This window comes from Dendropsophus ebraccatus, chromosome 3 (genome assembly GCF_027789765.1).
Source record: "Dendropsophus ebraccatus isolate aDenEbr1 chromosome 3, aDenEbr1.pat, whole genome shotgun sequence".
Taxonomy (NCBI): domain Eukaryota; kingdom Metazoa; phylum Chordata; class Amphibia; order Anura; family Hylidae; genus Dendropsophus; species Dendropsophus ebraccatus.
In genome coordinates, this window is record NC_091456.1 from 199,217,234 (window position 1) to 199,243,607 (window position 26,374).

Genomic DNA, 26,374 nt, shown 5'->3' on the forward strand with positions numbered 1-26,374 from the left:
AGTAATAGGACAATAATCCATGGGAGACCAAGTAATAGGACACTAATCCACCAGAGACCAAGTAATAGGACACTAATCCACTGGAGACCAAGTAATAGGACACTAATCCACTGGAGACCAAGTAATAGGACACTAATCCACTGGAGACCAAGTAATAGGACACTAATCCATGGGAGACCAAGTAATAGGACACTAATCCACCAGAGACCAAGTAATAGGACACTAATCCACCGGAGACCAAGTAATAGGACACTAATCTACTGGAGACCAAGTAATAGGACACTAATCCACTGGAGACCAAGTAATAGGACACTAATCTACTGGAGACCAAGTAATAGGACACTAATCCACTGGAGACCAAGTAATAGGACACTAATCCACTGGAGACCAAGTAATAGGACACTAATCCACTGGAGACCAAGTAATAGGACACTAATCTACTGGAGACCAAGTAATAGGACACTAATCCATGGGAGACCAAGTAATAGGACACTAATCCACTGGAGACCAAGTAATAGGACACTAATCCACTGGAGACCAAGTAATAGGACACTAATCTACTGGAGACCAAGTAATAGGACACTAATCCATGGGAGACCAAGTATTAGGACACTAATCCACTGGAGACCAAGTAATAGGACACTAATCTACTGGAGACCAAGTAATAGGACACTAATCCACCAGAGACCAAGTAATAGGACACTTAACCACCAGAGACCAAGTAATAGGACACTAATCCAATGGACACCAAGTAATAGGACACTAATCCATGGGAGACCAAGTAATAGGACACTAATCTACTGGAGACCAAGTAATAGGACACTAATCCATGGGAGACCAAGTAATAGGACACTAATCCACTGGAGACCAAGTAATAGGACACTAATCCACCAGAGACCAAGTAATAGGACACTAATCCACCAGAGACCAAGTAATAGGACACTTAACCACCAGAGACCAAGTAATAGGACACTAATCTACTGGAGACCAAGTAATAGGACACTAATCCACCAGAGACCAAGTAATAGGACACTTAACCACCAGAGACCAAGTAATAGGACACTAATCCAATGGACACCAAGTAATAGGACACTAATCCACTGGAGACCAAGTAATAGGACACTAATCTACTGGAGACCAAGTAATAGGACACTAATCCATGGGAGACCAAGTATTAGGACACTAATCCACTGGAGACCAAGTAATAGGACACTAATCTACTGGAGACCAAGTAATAGGACACTAATCCACCAGAGACCAAGTAATAGGACACTTAACCACCAGAGACCAAGTAATAGGACACTAATCCAATGGACACCAAGTAATAGGACACTAATCCATGGGAGACCAAGTAATAGGACACTAATCTACTGGAGACCAAGTAATAGGACACTAATCCATGGGAGACCAAGTAATAGGACACTAATCCACTGGAGACCAAGTAATAGGACACTAATCCACCAGAGACCAAGTAATAGGACACTAATCCATGGGAGACCAAGTAATAGGACACTAATCCACCAGAGACCAAGTAAAAGGACACTAATCCACTGGAGACCAAGTAATAGGACACTAATCTACTGGAGACCAAGTAATAGGACACTAATCCACGGGAGACCAAGTAATAGGACACTAATCCACTGGAGACCAAGTAATAGGACACTAATCTACTGGAGACCAAGTAATAGGACACTAATCCACCAGAGACCAAGTAATAGGACACTAATCCACCAGAGACCAAGTAATAGGACACTAATCCACTGGACACCAAGTAATAGGACACTAATCCATGGGAGACCAAGTAATAGGACACTAATCTACTGGAGACCAAGTAATAGGACACTAATCCATGGGAGACCAAGTAATAGGACACTAATCCACTGGAGACCAAGTAATAGGACACTAATCCACTGGAGACCAAGTAATAGGACACTAATCTACTGGAGACCAAGTAATAGGACACTAATCTACTGGAGACCAAGTAATAGGACACTTATCCATGGGAGACCAAGTAATAGGACACTTATCCATGGGAGACCAAGTAATAGGACACTAATCCACTGGAGACCTAGTAATAGGACACTAATCCACTGGAGACCTAGTAATAGGACACTAATCCATGGGAGACCAAGTAATAGGACACTAATCCACTGGAGACCAAGTAATAGGACACTAATCCACTGGAGACCAAGTAATAGGACACTAATCCACTGGACACCAAGTAATAGGACAATAATCCATGGGAGACCAAGTAATAGGACACTAATCCATGGGAGACCAAGTAATAGGACACTAATCCATGGGAGACCAAGTAATAGGACACTAATCCACTGGAGACCAAGTAATAGGACACTAATCTACTGGAGACCAAGTAATAGGACACTTATCCATGGGAGACCAAATAATAGGACACTAATCCACTGGACACCAAGTAATAGGACACTAATCTACTGGAGACCAAGTAATAGGACACTTATCCATGGGAGACCAAGTAATAGGACACTAATCCACTGGAGACCAAGTAATAGGACACTAATCCACCAGAGACCAAGTAATAGGACACTAATCCACTGGAGACCTAGTAATAGGACACTTATCCATGGGAGACCAAGTAATAGGACACTAATCCACTGGAGACCTAGTAATAGGACACTAATCCACTGGAGACCTAGTAATAGGACACTAATCCATGGGAGACCAAGTAATAGGACACTAATCCACTGGAGACCAAGTAATAGGACACTAATCCACTGGAGACCAAGTAATAGGACACTAATCCACTGGACACCAAGTAATAGGACAATAATCCATGGGAGACCAAGTAATAGGACACTAATCCATGGGAGACCAAGTAATAGGACACTAATCCATGGGAGACCAAGTAATAGGACACTAATCCACTGGAGACCAAGTAATAGGACACTAATCTACTGGAGACCAAGTAATAGGACACTAATCTACTGGAGACCAAGTAATAGGACACTAATCCATGGGAGACCAAGTAATAGGACACTAATCTACTGGAGACCAAGTAATAGGACACTAATCCATGGGAGACCAAGTAATAGGACACTAATCCATGGGAGACCAAGTAATAGGACACTAATCCACTGGAGACCAAGTAATAGGACACTAATCTACTGGAGACCAAGTAATAGGACACTAATCCACTGGAGACCAGAAGATGGGAAGCCACACTATAGAAAACCAAAACTACAATACCAAACCACAAAAACTAAGAACACGAAAGCAAACCACTGAACACTAAACCTCTGTCAATAAAGCTCCAAGACACTAAGGAAGACACTTTCTAGTCAGATATACACATGTGTAGTAGTGATAAGTGAGGTGTGTTACACACTGGTCAGGTATACAAATGTGGGGCAGTGAGGTGTGATACACACTGATCAGATATACAGATGTGGGGCAGTGAGGTGTGATACACACTGGTCAGGTATACAAATGTGGGGCAGTGGGGTGTGATACACACTGGTCAGGTATACAGATGTGGGGCAGTGAGGTGTGATACACACTGGTCAGGTATACAGATGTGGACAGTGAGGTGTGATACACACTGGTCAGGTATACAGATGTGGGGCAGTGAGGTGTGATACACACTGGTCAGGTATACAAATGTGGGGCAGTGAGGTGTGATACACACTGGTCAGGTATACAGATGTGGGGCAGTGAGGTGTGATACACACTGGTCAGGTATACAGATGTGGGGCAGTGAGGTGTGATACACACTGGTCAGGTATACAGATGTGGGACAGTGAGGTGTGATACACACTGGTCAGGTATACAAATGTGGGGCAGTGAGGTGTGATACACACTGGTCAGGTATACAGATGTGGCGCTATGAGGCGGTGAGTGTTATACAATGGACAGGTGTAGAGATGTCAGCTACACATATTAGTGCCCAGTGTGCTGTGTGAGTTTCTTGTACACTCTGTGATAGTGCCCAATGTTTTGTTTGTCTTGCACACCCTGTGTTGGTGTCCTGTGTTTTGCACAATCTATTAGTGCCAAGTGTCTCTTTCACCATGTGTTAGTGCTCTGGCTGCTATGTGAGTCTCATGTACACTGTGTGTTGGTGCCCCTGCTGCTATGTGTCTTGCACACTCTGTGTCAGTGTCATGGCTGCTGTGTGAGTTTCTTGCACACTCTGTGTTGGTGCCATGGCTGCTATGTGTCTTGCACACTCTGTGTTGGTGTCATGGCTGCTATGTGTCTTGCACACTCTGTGTTGGTGCCCCGGCTGCTATGTGTTTTGCACACTCTGTGCTGGTGCCCTGGCTGCTGTGTGAGTCTTTTACACACTCTGTTTTGGTGCCCCAGCTGATGAGAGTCTCTTGCACACTCTGTTGGTGCCCCAGCTGCTGCAGAAGTCTCTTGTACACTCTGTGTTGGTACCCTGGCTGCTGTGTGAGTCTCTTGTACAACCTGCTATGTCTTGCCTCTGTGTTGGTGCCCCTGCTATGACTTCTTCACTCTGTGCTGGTGCCCCAGCTATTGTGTAAGTCTCTTGCACACGCTGTGTTGGTGTCCCAGCTGCTAAGTGAGTCTCTTGCACACTCTGTGTTGGTGCTTTGGCTGCTATGTGTCTTGCACACTGTGTTGGTGTCCCAGCTGCTGTGTGAGTCTCTTGCACACTCTGTGTTGGTGTTCTGGCTGCTATGTGTCTTGCATACTCTGTGTTGGTGCCCCGACTCGTATATGTCTTGCACACTCTGTGTTGATGCCCCTGCTGCTGTGTGAGCCTCTTGCACACTCTGATGGTGTCCTGGCTGCTGTATGAGTCTCTTTCACACTCAGTGTTGGTGTCCTGGCTGTTGTGTAAGTCTCTTGCACACTCTGTGTTGGTGCCTCATCTATGTCTTGCACACTCTGTGTTGGTGCCCCGGCTATGTCTTGCACACTCTGTGTTGGTGTCCTGGCTATGTCTTGCACATTCTGTGTTGGTGCCCTATGTCTTGCACACTCTTTGTTGGTTCCCTGGCTATGTCTTGCACACTATGCCCTAGCTATGTCTTGCACACTCTGTGTTGGTGCCCCAGCTATGTCTTGCACACTCTGTGATGGTGCCCCAGCTATGTCTTGCACACTCTGTGTTGGTGCCTCAGCTATGTCTTGCACACTCTGTGTTGGTGCCCCAGCTATGTCTTGCACACTCTGCGTTGGTGCCTCAGCTACGTCTTGCACACTCTGTGTTGGTGCCTCAGCTATGTCTTGCACACTCTGTGTTGGTGTCCCGGCTATTTCTTGCATACTATGCCCTAGCTATGTCTTGCACACTCTGTGTTGGTGCCCCAGCTATGTCTTGCACACTCTGTGATGGTGCCCCAGCTATGTCTTGCACACTCTGTGTTGGTGCCTCAGCTATGTCTTGCACACTCTGTGTTGGTGCCTCAGCTATGTCTTGCACACTCTGTGTTGGTGTCCTGGCTATGTCTTACACACTCTGTGTTGGTGTCCCGGCTATGTCTTGCACACTCTGTGTTGATGTCCCGGCTATGTCTTGCACACTCTGTGTTGGTGTCCCGCTATGTCTTGCACACTCTGTGTTGGTTCACCGGCTATGTCTTGCACACTATGCCCTAGCTATGTCTTGCACACTCTGTGTTGGTGCCCCAGCTATGTCTTGCACACTGTGTTGGTGCCTCATCTATGTCTTGCACACTCTGTGTTGGTGCCCCGGCTATGTCTTGCACACTCTGTGTTGGTGTCCCGGCTTTGTCTTGCACACTCTGTGTTGGTGTCCTGGCTATGTCTTGCACATTCTGTGTTGGTGTCCCGGCTTTGTCTTGCACACTCTGTGTAGGTGCCCCGGCTATGTCTTGCACACTCTGTGTTGGTGTCCTGGCTTTGTCTTGCACACTCTGTGTTGGTGTCCTGGCTATGTCTTGCACATTCTGTGTTGGTGCCCCAGCTGTGTCTTGCACACTCTGTGTTGGTGTCCAGGCTATGTCTTGCACACTCTGTGTTGGTTCCCCAGCTATGTCTTGCACACTCTGTGTCGGTGCCCCGGCTATGTCTTGCACACTCTGTGTTGGTGCCCTGGCTATGTCTTTCACACTCTGTGTTGGTGTCCCGGCTGTGTCTTGCACACTCTGTGTTGATGTCCTGGCTGTGTCTTGCACACTCTGTGTTGGTGCCGCGGCTATGTCTTGCACACTCTGTATTGGTGTCCTGGCTATGTCTTGCACACTCTGTGTTGGTGCCCTGGCTATGTCTTGCACACTCTGTGTTGGTGCCCTGGCTATGTCTTGCACACTCTGTGTTGGTTCCCCGGCTATGTCTTCCACACTATGCCCTAGCTATGTCTTGCACACTCTGTGTTGGTGCCTCATCTATGTCTTGCACACTCTGTGTTGGTGCCCCGGCTATGTCTTGCACACTCTGTATTGGTGCCCTGGCTATGTCTTGCCCACTCTGTGTTGGTGCCCTGGCTATGTCTTGCCCACTCTGTGTTGGTTCCCCAGCTATGTCTTGCACACTCTGTGTTGGTGCCTCATCTATGTCTTGCACACTTTGTGTTGGTGCCCCGGCTATGTCTTGCACACTCTGTGTAGGTGCCCCGGCTATGTCTTGCACACTCTGTGTTGGTGTCCTGGCTTTGTCTTGCACACTCTGTGTTGGTGTCCTGGCTATGTCTTGCACATTCTGTGTTGGTGCCCCAGCTGTGTCTTGCACACTCTGTGTTGGTGTCCAGGCTATGTCTTGCACACTCTGTGTTGGTTCCCTAGCTATGTCTTGCACACTCTGTGTCGGTGCCCCCGCTATGTCTTGCACACTCTGTGTTGGTGCCCTGGCTATGTCTTTCACACTCTGTGTTGGTGTCCCGGCTGTGTCTTGCACACTCTGTGTTGATGTCCTGGCTGTGTCTTGCACACTCTGTGTTGGTGCCGCGGCTATGTCTTGCACACTCTGTATTGGTGTCCTGGCTATGTCTTGCACACTCTGTGTTGGTGCCCTGGCTATGTCTTGCACACTCTGTGTTGGTGCCCTGGCTATGTCTTGCACACTCTGTGTTGGTTCCCCGGCTATGTCTTCCACACTATGCCCTAGCTATGTCTTGCACACTCTGTGTTGGTGCCTCATCTATGTCTTGCACACTCTGTGTTGGTGCCCCGGCTATGTCTTGCACACTCTGTATTGGTGCCCTGGCTATGTCTTGCCCACTCTGTGTTGGTTCCCCAGCTATGTCTTGCACACTCTGTGTTGGTGCCTCATCTATGTCTTGCACACTTTGTGTTGGTGCCCCGGCTATGTCTTGCACACTCTGTATTGGTGCCCTGGCTATGTCTTGCCCACTCTGTGTTGATGCCCCGGCTATGTCTTGCACACTCTGTTTTGGTGTCCTGGCTATGTCTTGCACATTCTGTGTTGGTGCCCCGGCTATGTCTTGCACACTCTGTTTTGGTGCCCTGGCTATGTCTTGCACATTCTGTGTTGATGCCCCGGCTATGTCTTGCACACTCTGCCTTAGCTATGTCTTGCACACTCTGTGTTGGTGCCCCAGCTGTGTCTTGCACACTCTGTGTTGGTGCCCCAGCTATGTCTTGCACACTCTGTGTTGGTGCCCCGACTATGTCTTGCACACTTTGTGTTGGTGCCCCAGCTATGTCTTGCACACTCTGTATTGGTGCCCTGGCTATGTCTTGCCCACTCTGTGTTGATGCCCCGGCTATGTCTTGCACACTCTGTTTTGGTGTCCTGGCTATGTCTTGCACATTCTGTGTTGGTGCCCCGGCTATGTCTTGCACACTCTGTTTTGGTGCCCTGGCTATGTCTTGCACATTCTGTGTTGATGCCCCGGCTATGTCTTGCACACTCTGCCTTAGCTATGTCTTGCACACTCTGTGTTGGTGCCCCAGCTGTGTCTTGCACACTCTGTGTTGGTGCCCCAGCTATGTCTTGCACACTCTGTGTTGGTGCCCCGACTATGTCTTGCACACTTTGTGTTGGTGCCCCAGCTATGTCTTGCACACTCTGTGTTGGTGTCCGGGCTATGTCTTGCACACTCTGTGTTGGTGCCCCAGCTATGTCTTGCACACTCTGTGTTGGTGTCCCGGCTATGTCTTGCACACTCTGTGTTGGTGCCCTGGCTATGTCTTGCACACTCTGTGTTGGTGCCCTATGTCTTGCACACTCTTTGTTGGTGTCGCGGGTATGTCTTACACACTCTGTGTTAGAGTTCTGGCTATGTCTTGCACACTCTGTGTTGGTGTCCTGGCTATGTCTTGCACATTCTGTGTTGGTGCCCTGGCTATGTCTTGCACACTCTGTGTTGGTTCCCCGGCTATGACTTGCACACTATGCCCTAGCTATGTCTTGCACACTCTGTGATGGTTCCCCAGCTATGTCTTGCACACTCTGTGTTGGTGCCTCATCTATGTCTTGCACACTCTGTGTTGGTGCCCCGGCTATGTCTTGCACACTCTGTATTGGTGCCCTGGCTATGTCTTGCACACTCTGTGTTGATGCCCCGGCTATGTCTTGCACACTCTGTTTTGGTGTCCTGGCTATGTCTTGCACATTCTGTGTTGGTGCCCCAGCTATGTCTTGCACACTCTGTTTTGGTGCCCTGGCTATGTCTTGCACACTCTGTGTTGATGCCCCGGCTATGTCTTGCACACTCTGCCTTAGCTATGTCTTGCACACTCTGTGTTGGTGCCCCAGCTATGTCTTGCACACTCTGTGTTGGTGCCCCGACTATGTCTTGCACACTTTGTGTTGGTGCCCCAGCTATATCTTGCACACTCTGTGTTGGTGTCCGGGCTATGTCTTGCACACTCTGTGTTGGTGCCCCAGCTATGTCTTGCACACTCTGTGTTGGTGTCCCGGCTATGTCTTGCACACTCTGTGTTGGTGTCCCGGCTATGTGTTGCACACTCTGTGTTGGTGCCCCGGCTATGTCTTGCACACTCTGTGTTGGTGTCCCGGCTATGTCTTGCACACTCTGTGTTGGTGCCCCGGCTATGTCTTGCACACTCTGTGTTGGTGTCCTGGCTATGTCTTGCACACTCTGTGTTGGTGCCCCGGCTATGTCTTGCACACTCTGTGTTGGTGTCCCGGCTATGTCTTGCACACTCTGTGTTGGTGTCCCGGCTATGTCTTGCACACTCTGTGTTGGTGCCCTGGCTATGTCTTGCACACTCCGTGTTGGTGCCCCGGCTATGTCTTGCACACTCTGTGTTGGTGCCCCGGCTATGTCTTGCACACTCTGTATTGGTGTCCCGGCTATGTCTTGCACACTCTGTGATGGTGTCCCGGCTGTGTCTTGCACACTCTGTGTTGGTGTCCCGGCTATGTCTTGCACACTCTGTGTTGGTTCCCCGGCTTTGTCTTGCACACTCTGTGTTAGTGTTCTGGTTATGTCTTGCACACTGTTTGTTGGTTCCCCAGCTATGTCTTGCACACTCTGTGTTGGTGCCTCATCTATGTCTTGCACACTCTGTGTTGGTGCCCCGGCTATGTCTTGCACACTCTGTATTCGTGCCATGGCTATGTCTTGCACACTCTGTGTTGATGCCCCGGCTGTGTCTTGCACACTCTGCCTTAGCTATGTCTTCCACACTCTGTGTTGGTGCCCTGGCTATGTCTTGCACACTCTGTGTTGGTGCCCCGGCTATGTCTTGCACACTCTGTGTTGGTGCCCCAGCTATGTCTTGCACACTCTGTGTTGGTATCCCGGCTATGTCTTGCACACTCTGTGTTGGTACCCCGGCTATGTCTTGCACACTCTGTGTTGGTGCCCCGGCTATGTCTTGCACATTCTGTGTTGGTGTCCCGGCTATGTCTTGCACACTCTGTGTTGGTGTCCCGGCTATGTGTTGCACACTCTGTGTTGGTGTCCCGGCTATGTGTTGCACACTCTGTGTTGGTGTCCCGGCTATGTGTTGCACACTCTGTGTTGGTGTCCCGGCTATGTCTTGCACACTCTGTGTTGGTGTCCCGGCTATGTCTTGCACACTCTGTGTTGGTGTCCCGGCTATGTCTTGCACACTCTGTGTTGGTGTCCCGGCTATGTCTTGCACACTCTGTGTTGGTGCCCCGGCTATGTCTTGCACACTCTGTGTTGGTGTCCTGGCTATGTCTTGCACACTCTGTGTTGGTGCCCCGGCTATGTCTTGCACACTCTGTGTTGGTGTCCCGGCTATGTCTTGCACACTCTGTGTTGGTGTCCCGGCTATGTCTTGCACACTCTGTGTTGGTGCCCTGGCTATGTCTTGCACACTCCGTGTTCTTGCCTCGGCTATGTCTTGCACACTCTGTGTTGGTGCCCCGGCTATGTCTTGCACACTCTGTGTTGATGTCCCGACTATGTCTTGCACACTCTGTGTTGGTGCCCCGGCTATGTCTTGCACACTCTGTATTGGTGTCCTGGCTATGTCTTGCACACTCTGTGTTGGTGTCCTGGCTATGTCTTGCACACTCTGTGTTGGTGTCCTGGCTATGTCTTGCACACTCTGTGTTGGTTCCCCGGCTTTGTCTTGCACACTCTGTGTTAGTGTTCTGGTTATGTTTTGCACACTCTTTGTTGGTTCCCCAGCTATGTCTTGCACACTCTGTGTTGGTGCCTCATCTATGTCTTGCACACTCTGTGTTGGTGCCCCGGCTATGTCTTGCACACTCTGTATTCGTGCCCTGGCTATGTCTTGCACACTCTGTGTTGATGCCCCGGCTGTGTCTTGCACACTCTGCCTTAGTTATGTCTTCCACACTCTGTGTTGGTGCCCTGGCTATGTCTTGCACACTCTGTGTTGGTGCCCCGGCTATGTCTTGCACACTCTGTGTTGGTGCCCTGGCTATGTCTTGCACACTCTGTGTTGGTGCCCTGGCTTTGTCTTGCACACTCTGTGTTGGTGCCCTTGATATGTCTTTCACACTCTGTGTTGGTGCCCCGGCTATGTCTTGCACACTCTGCCCTAGCTATGTCTTGCACACTCTGTGTTGGTGTTGGTGCCTCAGCTATCTCTTGCACACTCTGTGTTGGTGTCCCAGCTATGTCTTGCACACTCTGCCCTAGCTATGTCTTGCACACTCTGTGTTGGTGCCCCAGCTATGTCTTCCACACTCTGTGTTGGTGCCTCAGCTATGTCTTGCACACTCTGTGTTGGTGTCCAGGCTATGTCTTGCACACTCTGTGTTAGTTCCCCCGCTATGTCTTGCACACTCTGTGTTGGTGCCCCCGCTATGTCTTGCACACTCTGTGTTGGTACCCCGGCTATGTCTTGCACACTCTGTGTTGGTGCCCCGGCTATGTCTTGCACACTCTGTGTTGTTGTCCCGGCTATGTCTTGCACACTCTGTGTTGGTGTCCCGGCTATGTCTTGCACACTCTGTGTTGGTGTCCCGGCTATGTGTTGCACACTCTGTGTTGGTGCACCGGTTATGTCTTGCACACTCTGTGTTGGTGCCCCGGCTATGTCTTGCACACTCTGTGTTGGTGCCCCGGCTATGTCTTGCACACTCTGTGTTGGTGTCCCGGCTATGTCTTGCACACTCTGTGTTGGTACCCCGGCTATGTCTTGCACACTCTGTGTTGGTGCCCCGGCTATGTCTTGCACACTCTGTGTTGGTGTCCCGGCTATGTGTTGCACACTCTGTGTTGGTGTCCCGGCTATGTGTTGCACACTCTGTGTTGGTGTCCCGGCTATGTCTTGCACACTCTGTGTTGGTGTCCCGGCTATGTCTTGCACACTCTGTGTTGGTGTCCCGGCTATGTGTTGCACACTCTGTGTTGGTGTCCCGACTATGTGTTGCACACTCTGTGTTGGTGTCCCGGCTATGTCTTGCACACTCTGTGTTGGTGCCCCGGCTATGTCTTGCACACTCTGTATTGGTGCCCCGGCTATGTCTTGCACACTCTGTGTTGGTGCCCCGGCTATGTCTTGCACACTCTGTGTTGGTGTCCCGGCTATGTCTTGCACACTCTGTGTTGGTGTCCCGGCTATGTCTTGCACACTCTGTGTTGGTGCCCCGGCTATGTCTTGCACACTCTGTGTTGGTGTCCCGGCTATGTCTTGCACACTCTGTGTTGGTGCCCCGGCTATGTCTTGCACACTCTGTATTGGTGTCCCGGCTATGTCTTGCACACTCTGTGTTGGTGCCCCGGCTATGTCTTGCACACTCTGTATTGGTGCCCCGGCTATGTCTTGCACACTCTGTGTTGGTGTCCTGGCTATGTCTTGCACACTTTGTGTTGGTGCCCCGGCTATGTCTTACACACTCTGTATTGGTGCCCCGGCTATGTCTTGCACACTCTGTGTTGGTGCCCCGGCTATGTCTTGCACACTCTGTATTGGTGCCCCGGCTATGTCTTGCACACTCTGTGTTGGTGCCCCGGCTATGTCTTGCACACTCTGTATTGGTGCCCCGGCTATGTCTTGCACACTCTGTGTTGGTGTCCCGGCTATGTCTTGCACACTCTGTGTTGGTGCCCCGGCTATGTCTTGCACACTCTGTGTTGGTGCCCCGGCTATGTCTTGCACACTCTGTGTTGGTGCCCCGGCTATGTCTTGCACACTCTGCCCTAGCTATGTCTTGCACACTCTGTGTTGGTGCCCCGGCTATGTCTTGCACACTCTGTGTTGGTGCCCCGGCTATGTCTTGCACACTCTGCCCTAGCTATGTCTTGCACACTCTGTGTTGGTGCCCTGGCTCTGTCTTTCACACTCTGTGTTGGTGTCCCGGCTATGTCTTGCACACTCTGTGTTGGTGTCCTGGCTATGTCTTGCACACTCTGTGTTGGTGCCCCGGCTTTGTCTTGCACACTCTGTGTTGGTGCCCCGGCTATGTCTTGCACACTCTGTGTTGGTGTCCCGGCTATGTCTTGCACACTCTGTGTTGGTGCCCCGGCTATGTCTTGCACACTCTGTGTTGGTGTCCTGGCTATGTCTTGCACACTCTGTGTTGGTGTCCCGGCTATGTCTTGCACACTCTGTGTTGGTGTCCCGGCTATGTCTTGCACACTCTGTGTTGGTGTCCTGGCTATGTCTTGCACACTCTGTGTTGGTGCCCCGGCTATGTCTTGCACACTCTGTGTTGGTGTCCTGGCTATGTGTTGCACACTCTGTGTTGGTGTCCTGGCTATGTCTTGCACACTCTGTGTTGGTGCCCCGGCTATGTCTTGCACACTCTGTGTTGGTGTCCTGGCTATGTGTTGCACACTCTGTGTTGGTGCTCCGGCTATGTCTTGCACACTCTGTGTTGGTGTCCTGGCTATGTCTTGCACACTCTGTGTTGGTGTCCCGGCTATGTCTTGCACACTCTGTATTGGTGCCCCGGCTATGTCTTGCACACTCTGTGTTGGTGTCCTGGCTATGTGTTGCACACTCTGTGTTGGTGCTCCGGCTATGTCTTGCACACTCTGTGTTGGTGTCCCGGCTATGTCTTGCACACTCTGTATTGGTGCCCCGGCTATGTCTTGCACACTCTGTGTTGGTGTCCCGGCTATGTTTTGCACACTCTGTGTTGGTGCCCCGGCTGCTGTGAGTGACACTTGGAGATTTATCCCCTGTCAGGAGGAGGAGAGGAATGCGCTGTGAGTCACCGGTGGGGAAGGGGTCAGCCCGGTGTTACTAGCAGCCCCCCTCCCTCCCTCTGACTCGTCCCCCTCCCGTACAGGAAGAAGCCCCCCCAGCTCCGCAGACTGGCAGCCGGACTCTCCAATACCCGGACCGGACGGAACTTCTTCCCGGGCCGCAATCTCTTCAGGGGAGAGAGGAGACCCCCGAAACCAGAGACCCCTGCCCGGAGAGGAGAGGGAACCCCGGAGGGGAGAGGGGCCCCGGATACCAGAGACCCCTGCCCGGAGAGGAGAAGGAACCCCGGAGAGGAGAGGGGCCCCGGATACCATAGACCCCCGGAGAGGAGAGGGGCCCCGGATACCAGAGACCCCCGGAGAGGAGAGGGGCCCCGGATACCAGAGACCCCCGGAGAGGAGAGGGGCCCCCGGATACCAGAGACCCCCGGAGAGGAGAGGGGCCCCCGGATACCAGAGACCCCTGCCCGGAGAGGAGAGGGAACCCCGGAGAGGAGAGGGGCCCCCGGATACCAGAGACCCCGGAGAGGAGAGGGGCCCCCGGATACCAGAGACCCCCGGAGAGGAGAGGGGCCCCCGGATACCAGAGACCCCCGGAGAGGAGAGGGGAGAGAGGGCAGCATGGAGCTTCTGGCCGGATAAAACAGCGGAGGAGTCTAAGGTGAGAGAATAATGCCGGGACTGAGACCCCCCTAGAGACCCCCCACCCTGTATCAGTCTGTGTACAGAAGCTGTTACACTGTATCCCATGTATCACTATGAGCTGTGGAGGGGCCACAGGGGGGTGCGGGGGGCACATGGGAAGAGCTGCCCGATATACTGGTATTATAAGTGCTGAATAATCTATTAGTACTGCTGGATATATGGTATCATGTAGGATATGTGCCGGATACATTGTATATTCTAGGATATGTTCTGGATACATTGTATATTCTAGGATATGTGCCGGATACATTGTATATTCTAGGATATGTTCTGGTTACATTGTATATTATAGGATATGTTCTGGATACATTGTATATTCTAGGATGTGTTCTGGATACATTGTATATTATAGGATGTGTTCTGGATACATTGTATATTCTAGGATATGTGCCGGATACATTGTATATTCTAGGATGTGTTCTGGATACATTGTATATTATAGGATGTGTTCTGGATACATTGTATATTCTGGGATATGTTCTGGATACATTGTATATTCTAGGATGTGTTCTGGATACATTGTATATTATAGGATGTGTTCTGGATACATTGTATATTATAGGATATGTTCTGGATACATTGTATATTCTGGGATATGTTCTGGATACATTGTATATTCTAGGATATGTTCCGGATACATTGTATATTATAAGATGTGTTCTGGATACATTGTATATTCTAGGATATGTTCTGGATACATTGTATATTCTGGGATATGTTCTGGATACATTGTATATTCTAGGATATGTTCCGGATACATTGTATATTCTAGGATATGTTCCGGATACATTGTATGTTCTAGGATATGTTCCTGATACATTGTATATTCTAGGATATGTTCCGGATACATTGTATATTCTAGGATATGTTCTGGTTACATTGTATATTATAGGATATGTTCTGGATACATTGTATATTCTAGGATGTGTTCTGGATACATTGTATATTATAGGATGTGTTCTGGATACATTGTATATTCTAGGATATGTGCCGGATACATTGTATATTCTAGGATGTGTTCTGGATACATTGTATATTATAGGATGTGTTCTGGATACATTGTATATTCTGGGATATGTTCTGGATACATTGTATATTCTAGGATGTGTTCTGGATACATTGTATATTATAGGATGTGTTCTGGATACATTGTATATTATAAGATGTGTTCTGGATACATTGTATATTCTAGGATATGTTCTGGATACATTGTATATTCTGGGATATGTTCTGGATACATTGTATATTCTAGGATATGTTCCGGATACATTGTATATTCTAGGATATGTTCCGGATACATTGTATGTTCTAGGATATGTTCCTGATACATTGTATATTCTAGGATGTGTTCTGGATACATTGTATATTCTAGGATGTGTTCTGTATACATTGTATATTCTAGGATATGTTCCGGATACATTGTATATTCTAGGATATGTTCTGGATACATTGTATATTCTAGGATATGTTCCGGATACATTGTATATTCTAGGATATGTTCTGGATACATTGTATATTCTGGGATATGTTCTGGATACATTGTATATTCTAGGATATGTTCCTGATACTTTGTATATTCTAGGATATGTTCCGGATACATTGTATATTCTAGGATGTGTTCTGGATACATTATATATTCTAGGATATGTTCCGGATACATTGTATATTCTAGGATGTGTTCTGGATACATTGTATATTCTAGGATATGTTCCGGAGACATTGTATATTCTAGGATATGTTCCGGATACATTTTATATTCTAGAATATGTTCCTAATACATTGTATATTCTAGGATGTGTTCTGGATACATTGTATATTCTAGGATATGTTCCGTATACAATGTATATTCTAGGATATGTTCTGAATACATTGTATATTCTAGGATATATTCCGGATACATTGTATATTCTAGGATATGTTCTGGATACATTGTATATTCTGGGATGTGTTCTGGATACATTGTATATTCTAGGATATGTTCCTAATACATTGTATATTCTAGGATATGTTCTGGATATATTGTATATTCTAGGATATGTTCCGGATACATTGTATATTCTATGATATGTTCCGGATACATTGTATATTATAGGATGTGTTCTGGATACATTGTATATTCTAGGATATGTTCCGGATACATTGTATATACTAGGATATGTTCCGGATACATTGTATATTCTAGGATGTGTTCTGGATACATTGTATATTCTAGGATATGTTCTGGATACATTGTATATTCTGGGATATGTTCCGGATACATTGTATATTCTGGGATATGTTCTGGATACATTGTATATTCTAGGATATGTTCTGGTTACATTGTATATTATAGGATATGTTCTGGATACATTGTATATTCTAGGATATGTTCCGGATACATTGTATATTCTAGGGTATGTTCCTGATACATTGTATATTCTAGGATATGTTCTGGATACATTGTATATTCTGGGATATATTCCGGATACATTGTATATTCTGGGATATGTTCTGGATGCATTGTATATTCTAGGATATGTTCCGGATACATTGTATATTCTAGGATATGTTCTGGATACATTGTATATTCTAGGATATGTTCTGGATACATTGTATATTCTAGGATATGTTCCGGATACATTGTATATTCTAGGATATGTTCTGGATACATTGTATATTCTAGGATATGTTCTGGATACATTGTATATTCTAGGATATGTTATGGATACATTGTATTTTCTAGGATATATTCCAGATACATTGTATATTTTAGGATATGTTCCGGATACATTGTATATTCTAGGATGGGTTCTGGATACATTGTATATACTAGGATATGTTCTGGATACATTGTATATTCTAGGATATGTTCCTGATACATTGTATATTCTAGGATATGTTCCGGATACATTGTATATTCTAGGATATGTTCCTGATACATTGTATATTCTAGGATATGTTCCGGATACATTGTATATTCTAGGATATGTTCTGGATACATTGTATATTCTAGGATATGTTCCGGATACATTGTATATTCTAGGATATGTTCCGGATACATTGTATATTCTAGGATATATTCCAGATACATTGTATATTCTAGGATATGTTCCGGATACATTGTATATTCTAGGATATGTTCCTGATACATTGTATATTCTAGGATATGTTCTGGATACATTGTATATTCTAGGATATGTTCTGGATACATTGTATATTCTAGGATATGTTCCGGATACATTGTATATTTTAGGATATGTTCCGGATACATTGTATATTTTAGGATGTGTTCTGGATACATTGTATATTCTAGTATATGTTCTAGATACATTGTATATTCTAGGATGGGTTCTGGATACATTGTATATACTAGGATATGTTCCGGATACATTGTATATTCTAGGATATGTTCCTGATACATTGTATATTCTAGGATATGTTCTGGATACATTGTATATTCTAGGATATGTTCCGGATACATTGTATATTCTAGGATATGTTCCGGATACATTGTATATTCTAGGATATGTTCTGGATACATTGTATATTCTAGGATATGTTCTGGATACATTGTATATTCTAGGATATGTTCCGGATACATTGTATATTCTAGGATATGTTCCGGATACATTGTATATTCTAGGATATGTTCTGGATACATTGTATATTCTAGGATATGTTCCTAATACATTGTATATTCTAGGATGTGTTCCGGATACATTGTATATTCTAGGATATGTTCTGGATACATTGTATATTCTAGGATATGTTCCGGATACATTGTATATTCTAGGATATGTTCCGGATACATTGTATATTCTAGGATATGTTCTGTATACATTGTATATTCTAGGATATGTTCTGGATACATTGTATATTCTAGGATATGTTCTGGATACATTGTATATTCTAGGATGTGTTCTGGATACATTGTATGTTCTAGGATATGTTCCTAATACATTGTATATTCTAGGATGTGTTCTGGATACATTGTATATTCTAGGATATATTCCGGATACATTGCATATTCTAGGATATGTTCTGGATACATTGTATGTTCTGGGATGTGTTCTGGATACATTGTATATTCTAGGATATGTTCTGGATACATTGTATATTTCAGGATGGGTTCTGGATACATTGTATATTCTAGGATGTGTTCTGGATACATTAAATATTCTAGGATGTGTTCTGGATACATTGTATATTATAGGATATATTCCAGATACATTGTATATTCTAGGATATGTTCTGGATACATTGTATATTCTAGGATGTGTTCTGGATACATTAAATATTCTAGGATATGTTCTGGATACATTGTATATTTTAGGATATGTTCTGGTTACATTGTATATTATAAGATGTGTTCTGGATACATTGTATATTCTAGGATATGTTCTGGATACATTGTATATTCTAGGATAGGTTCTGGATACATTGTATATTCTAGGATGTGTTCTGGATACATTGTATATTCTAGGATGTGTTCTGGTTAAATTGTATATTATAGGATGTGTTCTGGATACATTGTATATTCTAGGATGTGTTCTGGATACATTGTATATTCTAGGATATGTTCTGGATACATTGTATATACTAGGATATGTGCCGGATACATTGTATATTCTAGGATATGTTCTGGATACATTGTATATACTAGGATATGTTCTGGATACATTGTATATTCTAGGATATGTGTCGGATACATTGTATATTCTAGGATATGTTCTGGATACATTGTATATTCTAGGATATGTTCTGGATACATTGTATATTCTAGGATATGTGCCGGATACATTGTATATTCTAGGATGTGTTCTGGATACATTGTATATTCTAGGATGTGTTCTGGATACATTGTATATTCTAGGATATGTGCCGGATACATTGTATATTCTAGGATGTGTTCTGGATACATCGTATATTCTGGGATATGTTCTGGATACATTGTATATTCTAGGATATGTTCTGGATACATTGTATATTCTGGGATATATTCCGGATACATTGTATATTCTAGGATATATTCCGGATACATTGTATATTCTAGGATATATTCCGGATACATTGTATATTCTAGGATATGTTCTGGATACATTGTATATTCTGGGATATATTCCGGATACATTGTATATTCTAGGATATATTCCGGATACATTGTATATTCTAGGATATGTTCCGGATACATTGTATATTCTAGGATATGTTCCGGATACATTGTATATTCTAGGATATGTTCCGGATACATTGTATATTCTAGGATATGTTCTGGATACATTGTATATTCTAGGATATGTTCCTGATACATTGTATATTCTGGGATATGTGCCGGATACATTGTATATTCTAGGATATGTTCCGGATACATTGTATATTCTGGGATATATTCCGGATACATTGTATATTCTAGGATATATTCCGGATACATTGTATATTCTAGGATATGTTCCTAATACATTGTATATACTAGGATATGTTCTGGATACATTGTATATTCTAGGATATGTTCCGGATACATTGTATATTCTAGGATATGTTCCGGATACATTGTATATTCTAGGATATGTTCCGGATACATTGTATATTCTAGGATATGTTCCGGATACATTGTATGTTCTAGGATATGTTCTGGATACATTGTATATTCTAGGATATGTTCTGGATACATTGTATATTCTGGGATATGTTCTGGATACATTGTATATTCTAGGATATGTTCCGGATACATTGTATATTCTAGGATATGTTCCGGATACATTGTATATTCTAGGATATGTTCCGGATACATTGTATGTTCTAGGATATGTTCCTGATACATTGTATATTCTAGGATGTGTTCCGGATACATTGTATATTCTGGGATATGTTCTGGATACATTGTATATTCTGGGATATATTCCGGATACATTGTATATTCTAGGATATGTTCCGGATACATTGTATATTCTAGGATATGTTCCGGATACATTGTATATACTAGGATATGTTCCTAATACATTGTATATTCTGGGATATGTGCCGGATACATTGTATATTCTAGGATATGTTCCGGATACATTGTATATTCTAGGATATGTTCCGGATACATTGTATGTTCTAGGATATGTTCCTGATACATTGTATATTCTAGGATATGTTCCGGATACATTGTATATTCTGGGATATATTCCGGATACATTGTATATTCTAGGATATGTTCCGGATACATTGTATGTTCTAGGATATGTTCCTGATACATTGTATATTCTAGGATATGTTCCGGATACATTGTATATTCTAGGATATGTTCCGGATACATTGTATATTCTAGGATATGTTCCGGATACATTGTATGTTCTAGGATATGTTCCTGATACATTGTATATTCTAGGATGTGTTCCTAGATACATGGTGTGTGATGATACAGATACATGATGTGTGATGATATAGATGTATGGTGTGTGATGATACAGATGCATGATGTGTGATAATACAGATACATGGTGTGTGATAATACAGATACATGATGTGTGATGATACAGATACATGGTGTGTGATGATACAGATACATGATGTGTGATGATACAGATACATGATGTGTGATGATACAGATACATGATGTGTGATGATACAGATACATGATGTGTGATGATACAGATACGTGATGTGTGATGATACAGATGCATGATGTGTGATAATACAGATACATGGTGTGTGATAATACAGATACATGATGTGTGATGATACAGATACATGGTGTGTGATGATACAGATACATGATGTGTGATGATACAGATACATGATGTGTGATGATACAAATACATGATGTGTGATGATACAGATACATGATGTGTGATGATACAGATACATGATGTGTGATGATACAGATACATGATGTGTGATGATTCAGATACAGGATGTGTGATGATACAGATACATGATGTGTGATGATTCAGATACAGGATGTGTGATGATACAGATACATGATGTGTGATGATACAGATACATGATGTGTGATGATACAGATACATGGTGTGTGATAATACAGATACATGGTGTGTGATGATACAGATACATGATGTGTGATGATACAGATACATGATGTGTGATGATACAGATGCATGATGTGTGATGATATAGATGTATGGTGTGTGATGATACAGATACATGGTGTGTGATGATACAGATACATGATGTGTGATGATATAGATGTATGGTGTGTGATGATACAGATACATGATGTGTGATGATACAGATACATGGTGTGTGATGATATAGATGTATGGTGTGTGATGATACAGATACAGGATGTGTGATGGTACAGATACATGATGTGTGATGATACAGATACATGATGTGTGATGATATAGATGTATGGTGTGTGATGATTCAGATACAGGATGTGTGATGATACAGATACGTGATGTGTGATGATACAGATGCATGATGTGTGATGATACAGATACATGGTGTGTGATAATACAGATACATGCTGTGTGATAATACAGATACATGATGTGTGATGATACAGATGCATGATGTGTGATGATATAGATGTATGGTGTGTGATGATATAGATGTATGATGTGTGATGATTCAGATACAGGATGTGTGATGATACAGATACGTGATGTGTGATGATACAGATGCATGATGTGTGATGATACAGATACATGATGTGTGATGATACAGATACATGATGTGTGATGATACAGATACATGGTGTGTGATGATACAGATACATGATGTGTGATGATACAGATACATGGTGTGTGATGATACAGATCCATGATGTGTGATGATATAGATGTATGATGTGTGATGATACAGATACATGATGTGTGATGATACAGATACATGATGTGTGATGATATAGATACATGGTGTGTAATAATACCGATACATGGTGTGTGATGATACAGATACATGGTGTGTGATGGTACAGATACATGATGTGTGATGATACAGATACATGATGTGTGATGATACAGATACATGATGTGTGATGATTCAGATGCATGATGTGTGATGATATAGATGTATGATGTGTGATGATACAGATACATGGTGTGTGATGATACAGATACATGATGTGTGATTATACAGATACATGATGTGTGATGATAGAGATACATGATGTGTGATGATATAGATGCATGATGTGTGATGATACATGATGTGTGATGATACAGATACATGGTGTGTGAGGATACAGATACATGATGTGTGATTATACAGATACATGATGTGTGATGATAGAGATACATGGTGTGTAATAATACAGATACATGGTGTGTGATGGTACAGATACATGATGTGTGATGATAGAGATACATGGTGTGTAATAATACAGATACATGGTGTGTGATGGTATAGATACATGATGTGTGATGATATAGATGTATGATGTGTGATGATACAGATACATGGTGTGTGTGATGATACAACTAACGGGAATGTGTCCGTGTGCTGTTGATCTCTAATCGTTCACAATTCCTCCGATACGTGTAACGTCCTTCATGGTAACTAACGTCCATCGGTCCGTGTATCATGGGGAACGGTTTCAGGTCTCGTTTACAATCGTTGATCGTTAACTGGAGAAAATGAAAATTTGCTTTGTCACAAGGGCGCTATGGTATCATAGTTACAGTGATGTCATCATACCTGTGATGTCATAATGTTATCATGTCAGTCCTGTAGCCCATTATTACACTTAAAGGGGCAGTGCATCAGTAACTAGTGTACTGGCCCTTTAAGGAGAGACTAGCGGCACAGTGTGTGTTAGTACACCCCTCCCCCACCTATAAAGCTGTCAATCATAGGTCAATATGTGACCTATACGTCTACACAATGGTGCTTATAGGAAGGACTCCGCACCCATCATTGTCCCCCGGTGGGGGTTATCCTCTGGCTGGTGCATGGAGTCCAGAGGGCAATGCTCCCTGGGAAGAGTATGCAAATGAGCAGCCTCTCTAGTGACCCCTGTAGGTCAGTATGGCTTATCACATGACCTGGGATGATGCCAGTACAACCAGCGTGGGGGCGGCGCTGAGACTGATTGTTCCCGGAAGGAACCAATCACATTGATTTCCCGCAGGAACAATTATTGATCTGTATTTGGAGACGTCTGAGGTCATTGGGGGATTGTCTCAGGTCAGGAGACATCACTGCCAGGAAAGTGACCGCTCCAGACTGGGACGGGACTGCTTCACCTGCATGGAAGGGGCGGCCATTGTTCTGGGGGGGCTGTGTGCGTGTAATACGTGTGACAGGTGGGGGGTTATAATGTGTCCATTCACCGACATCAAGAGAGTGTGATGTGTTAGATCAGATACTTCAGCAGGGGTGATACATGAGCTCAGATACTTCAGCAGGTGTGATACATGAGCTCAGACACTTCAGCGGGTCTCCTATGTGAGATCAGATACTTCAGCAGGTCTCCTATGTGAGATCAGACACTTCAGCAGGTTTATATGAGCTCAGATACTTCAGCAGGGGTGATACATGAGCTCAGATACTTCAGCCGGTCTCCTATGTGAAATCAGATACTTCAGCAGGTGTGATACATGAGCTCAGATACTTCAGCAGGTGTGATACATGAGCTCAGATACTTCAGCAGGTCTCCTATGTGAGATCAGACACTTCAGCGGGTCTCCTATGTGAGATCAGATACTTCAGCAGGTCTCCTATGTGAGATCAGACACTTCAGCAGGTTTATATGAGCTCAGATACTTCAGCAGGGGTGATACATGAGCTCAGATACTTCAGCCGGTCTCCTATGTGAAATCAGATACTTCAGCAGGTGTGATACATGAGCTCAGATACTTCAGCAGGTGTGATACATGAGCTCAGATACTTCAGCAGGTCTCCTATGTGAGATCAGACACTTCAGCAGGTCTCCTATGTGAGCTCAGATACTTCAGCAGGTTTATATGAGCTCAGATACTTCAGCAGGTGTGATACATGAGCTCAGATACTTCAGCAGGTGTGATACATGAGCTCAGATACTTCAGCAGGTCTCCTATGTGAGATCAGATACTTCAGCAGGTCTCCTATGTGAGCTCAGATACTTCAGCAGGTCTGGTGCATGAGCTCAGATACTTCAGCAGGTCTCCTATGTGAGCTCAGATACTTCAGCAGGTCTGGTGCATGAGCTCAGATACTTCAGCAGGTCTCCTATGTGAGATCAGATACTTCAGCAGGTCTCCTATGTGAAATCAGATACTTCAGCAGGTCTGGTGCATGAGCTCAGATACTTCAGCAGGTCTCCTATGTAAGATCAGATAGGTCTCCTATGTGAGATCAGATACTTTAGCAGGTGTGATACATGAGCTCAGATACTTCAGCAGGTCTCCTATGTGAGCTCAGATACTTAAGCAGGTCTCCTATGTGAGATCAGATACTTCAGCAGGTCTCCTATGTGAGATCAGATACTTCAGCAGGTCTCCTATGTGAGCTCAGATACTTCAGCAGGTCTGGTGCATGAGCTCAGATACTTCAGCAGGTCTTCTATGTGAGATCAGATACTTTAGCAGGTCTCCTATGTGAGCTCAGATACTTCAGCAGGTCTGGTGCATGAGCTCAGATACTTCAGCAGGTCTCCTATGTGAGATCAGATACTTCAGCAGGTCTCCTATGTGAGATCAGATACTTCAGCAGGTGTGATACATGAGCTCAGATACTTCAGCAGGTCTCCTATGTGAGATCAGATACTTCAGCAGGTCTCCTATGTGAAATCAGATACTTCAGCAGGTCTCTTATGTGAGATCAGACACTTCAGCAGGTTTATATGAGATCAGATACTTCAGCAGGTCTCCTATGTGAGATCAGATTCTTCAGCAGGTCTCCTATGTGAGATCAGATACTTCAGCAGGTCTCCTATGTGAGATCAGATACTTCAGCAGGTCTCCTATGTGAGATCAGATACTTCAGCAGGTCTCCTATGTGAGCTCAGATACTTCAGCAGGTCTCCTATGTGAGCTCAGATACTTCAGCAGGTCTCCTATGTGAGATCAGATACTTCAGCAGGTCTCCTATGTGAGCTCAGATACTTCAGCAGGTCTCCTATGTGAGCTCAGATACTTCAGCAGGTCTCCTATGTGAGATCAGATACTTCAGCAGGTCGTCTATGTGAGATCAGATACTTCAGCAGGTCTGGTACATGAGCTCAGATACTTCAGCAGGTCTCCTATGTGAGATCAGATACTTCAGCAGGTCTCCTATGTGAGATCAGATACTTCAGCAGGTCTCCTATGTGAAATCAGATACTTCAGCAGGTCTCCTATGTTAGATCAGATACTTCAGCAGGTCTCCTATGTGAGATCAGATACTTCAGCAGGTCTCCTATGTGAGATCAGATACTTCAGCAGGTCTCCTATGTGAGATCAGATACTTCAGCAGGTCTCCTATGTGAGATCAGATACTTCAGCAGGTCTCCTATGTGAGATCAGATACTTCAGCGGGTCTCCTATGTGAGATCAGATACTTCAGCAAGTCTATGTGAGATCAGATACTTCAGCAGGTTTATATGAGATCAGATACTTCAGCAGGTCGTCTATGTGAGATCAGATACTTTAGCAGGTCTCCTATGTGAGATCAGATACTTCAGCAGGTCTGGTACATGAGCTCAGATACTTCAGCAGGTCTCCTATGTGAGATCAGATACTTCAGCAGGTCTGGTACATGAGCTCAGATACTTTAGCAGGTCTCCTATGTGAAATCAGATACTTCAGCAGGTTCGTCTATGTGAGATCAGATACTTCAGCAGGTCTCCTATGTGAGATCAGATACTTCAGCAGGTCTCCTATGTGAGATCAGATACTTCAGCAGGTCTCCTATGTGAGATCAGATACTTCAGCAGGTCTCCTATGTGAGATCAGATACTTCAGCAGGTCTGGTACATGAGCTCAGATACTTCAGCAGGTCTCCTATGTGAGATCAGATACTTCAGCAGGTTTATATGAGATCAGATACTTCAGCAGGTCTCCTATGTGAGATCAGATACTTCAGCAGGTCTCCTATGTGAGCTCAGATACTTCAGCAGGTCGTCTATGTGAGATCAGATACTTCAGCAGGTCTGGTAAATGAGATCAGATACTTCAGCAGGTCGTCTATGTGAGATCAGATACTTCAGCAGGTCTTCTATGTGAGATCAGATAC

General features: G+C 44.8%; 1 protein-coding gene across 1 annotated transcript in view; it reads left to right on the forward strand.

Annotated features, from left to right (window-relative positions):
• Positions 1–13,611: 13,611 nt before the first annotated feature.
• The window catches only part of IL11RA (interleukin 11 receptor subunit alpha), a 97,406-nt gene continuing 84,643 nt past the window's right edge, over positions 13,612–26,374 (forward strand). Inside the window, exon 1 of the mRNA XM_069963342.1 lies at positions 13,612–14,210. The gene's annotated coding sequence lies outside the window, so the exon portion shown is untranslated. The remainder of the gene's footprint in view (positions 14,211–26,374) is intronic.